The 3,587-nt window shown below is 32.5% G+C and overlaps 1 non-coding gene across 1 annotated transcript; it reads left to right on the top strand.

The window, feature by feature from the left end:
* Window positions 1–382: 382 nt before the first annotated feature.
* Trnav-cac (transfer RNA valine (anticodon CAC)) lies at window positions 383–455 on the top strand. The gene has a single exon. It is a non-coding gene; the product is annotated as a tRNA-Val (tRNA).
* Window positions 456–3,587: the final 3,132 nt, after the last annotated feature.

Genomic DNA, 3,587 nt, shown 5'->3' on the forward strand with positions numbered 1-3,587 from the left:
AGTTGTTTTACCATATAAATTAAAATCGCTATTAAAATTAGAGGTTGATGGTAAAAAGGGTGAAAATTTAAGGCTGTATGTATTTTTTAATGCCACATATTGGATAAAACTAAAACGAAATTGTCGAAATATGAAAAACAAAATTTAGGGGTAAGCCACCCTTAACACTTAGGAGTATAAAAACTAGTTATAAACCTATTCTCAGACCTACTGAATATACATACAAAATCCGGCAAGCCGTTTCGGAGGAGTATAAACACGAAACCTGTGACGTGAGAATTTTATATGTATTAATTAGATTAGATAACAAGAACTGAGAAATATAAATAAATGTAAGCACTGACTTGACTTAACTACCGTACTTTCGCAAACAGGAGACATGGTTTCCGTAGTGTAGCGGTTATCACGTGTGCTTCACACGCACAAGGTCCCCGGTTCGATCCCGGGCGGAAACAATGCTTTTTACTATTTTTTAACTATTTTTTGATAATCTATACAGAAGTTTGCATAAACGACCTCCTCCATAGTTAAATATTTTTGTTACTTTAGAAAATTTCAAAATTTTGCTTTTTTATTATAGTGAAAGATCGACAAATAGTTGTCTTTTTTTAATCACGATTTCCCAAGAAATGATTCGCCTCCTCCTCCTCTCCCTGCTCCCAGATGTTGCAATATAAATTTTGAGAAACTGTTATGGATTATAGACAAGATTACTAGTTTGGTTATGTTGTCGTTATACCTACTTCTAAACCTACTACGACTTATGCGTGAAATTCTTACACAATTTCCTACTTCTGTAGAATATTATAAATATGTGTAGTATTCAAATAAATGTTGGATAAACGACTAATTAGACCTAGAAAGTGGTGTACCAACTTGTTCAGAGATCAGAGTTTCTAACATTAAGCTGACCGCAAACGCGGAAGGTGACCTACCCACGTGGTACTCGCTATTTTCCTGTACATTTAAATAATTTCGTGACACTGTTCATAATGAAGTATATTTTATTAATAAGAACTTGACGAGTGGGAATATTCCGAAACCGCCAATTTCGTTTACTCTCTACGATACATTTTTGTAAAACAGTTCAAATTTTTTTATATACACACTTGGGGGTTTGTTTGTAATGTAAACTAACAATCCCATTGCTAATGTACATTACATGTCATACGTCTGGTCGACATTGTTGTCTAAATGTCTTTATGTGGTTCCCTTAGAAACCATCGTGGTAAATTGCGATTTGCTACGATGGGCTAACTGACCTGACTTCATGCTCATCTTATCATTTTCCACTAGTGCTCCGCCAGTGTAAACCGTTAGCAAAAGTGGCAGGAGCATCATTCCATTATCATCCATCAGAAAGTACACACACACACGCACACGCACACGCACACGCGCACACGCACACGCACACGCACACGCACACAATTGCAAATTAGGTATTTGCAATAAAACTTGCAAATAATATTAAAAATTCTTCCAACATACTTTTGACAACTTGTTCTCCCATGTACCATGACTTCCATGCGAAAACCGCAGACGGGTACCTACTACCAAAAGACAATTTTTTTTAATGAAGGAGTAAAAATGCGGAATTCCCTTTTTTATTACACACTATGTAACGGACGCGACCTGTTTGACTAGGACGTGGCAGTACGTCATTATTTATCATATGGAATATACATATTTTAGTATAGCATATAAATGCAAAAAAAAATGTTTTACGAAACTATACCTCCCATTCGTTCCAGGGCGCAACATATAATTCAAGGACTTATTGATATGTCCTACCCATACACGCTATTGTTTACTTTTGACTTTTGTATTTATATCCCGATCGTATAACAGGTTAAAAACAATGACAACAATAGAAGTATATATAACGTTAGGTAATAAAACAAAACAGTAAAGTGGTAGTAACAAAGATACATTTATCTGTATAAGCATGTTATTATATTTATTTTTAAGTAATATTTATGTAATTCTGTTAATAAGTACGCGGTAGGGGATTATAGGTCAACGGCCTTTGAACGCGTGACTTGTGGGAACTTGGCGTTTCAAGACGATATCAATATTATTTAAATTAATTTTGTTGATAACCCATATTAATATCATAAAGACGTAAATTTTGTGTGTTTGAATATTGATAATTATAACCTATTGATGAGTACTACTGATTTCAAAATGTTTTTATTTTTGGATAACCTTTTATTGAGGAAGGCTAGGCACAATGCTCCTTGCTACTTCCTAGCTACATAGGGGTATGGCCAATTAGAGCAAAAACTGCAATAAACTGTTGCAAAAACTGGGACATTGTGACGCAGACAAAGTTGCCTGGGTCAGCTAATGTAAGAAAGCTGTGTAGTTCAAACTGTAACACAGGACCACATCTAGGGAGCCTAAGAAGAAAAATACATTCTTTGTTAATCCTACACTACAAGAAAACAAAACTACAATTTACTAGGATATACATCTTTAATAACTTGGGTCATAGATTTATCCTAGGGTAATATACCTGAATTTTTAAAGTTACAGTGAAATCACACATGCTTTAAGATTGAAACACAATGTAATAAACTTGTTACATTAAGATAAAAATAAATAGATAATAACTACTATTATTAAATTCAACAACTTCATGAATCATGTCAAGGGTTTTTTTTGTTCAAATGGAAAATGCAAGCCTGTTACTTGCACTAGCAGCAAGGGATGCACCATAACAGGATTATAGGATGCGGATAAAGTCTGGTTAGTTAGCCCATTGTGACAAATTCACCAAGAATTAATGGCAATGGTTTTTAGAAGGGAACCGCATTAATTAAGATTAGTATGGCTGAGTAGCACACTTTTTGATAAAGTCATTTTAAAATAAACAATACACTCTATAACAATCAATATACAATGAAAAATTCAACAATATTATTTTTGTGATCACAACAGTTACCATACTTGATGCTATAAGTAGCAAAAATCTTCTCTTAATATTATTCGGTTAGCAAAGTTAGAATTCAAAACAAGGTCCAAATAATAGGATGTGATTTGGGATGGGAGCTTAAATTCCACTATAATTCCTCTCTTGTTATATTACACTGTAAAAATACAAGTAAAATATGTTATGTATTTATTATTATAGTGTATATATATATTTACATAGTGGTGAGCTATGGGCTACCCATGCTGATGAATAAGACAAATTTAATATATGCCAATGTGTTTAAATTAAAACATTGAATAAATTAATAATATATTATCAAATTTAAAATTGTTTAAAAAAAGTAGATTAGTACTATATTGTAACTATAATAATAGAATCGTATTATTTTATATAATTTTTGAGAAAACGAACATTTAAAATTTTTTTGGAATATAATATTTTTTCTTTCCACTAGATATTATTCATATTAAATACCTATAATTTAATGATATAGGAGCAGCTCTTGTACTGTGAATTATATGCAGTATTAATTTAAATGAAGTCCTAACAAATTGTATGACGCATAATCAATAAATTCCCGGAACTACTTTTGGTCAGGCAACAGTAGCGATAAATTTGCAGTAACATCAGTACAATCGTAGTGGAACGTAAC

Source organism: Achroia grisella, unplaced genomic scaffold, assembly GCF_030625045.1.
Source record: "Achroia grisella isolate CSIRO2021 unplaced genomic scaffold, CSIRO_AGI_Agris_v1 utg511, whole genome shotgun sequence".
Lineage (NCBI taxonomy): Eukaryota > Metazoa > Arthropoda > Insecta > Lepidoptera > Pyralidae > Achroia > Achroia grisella.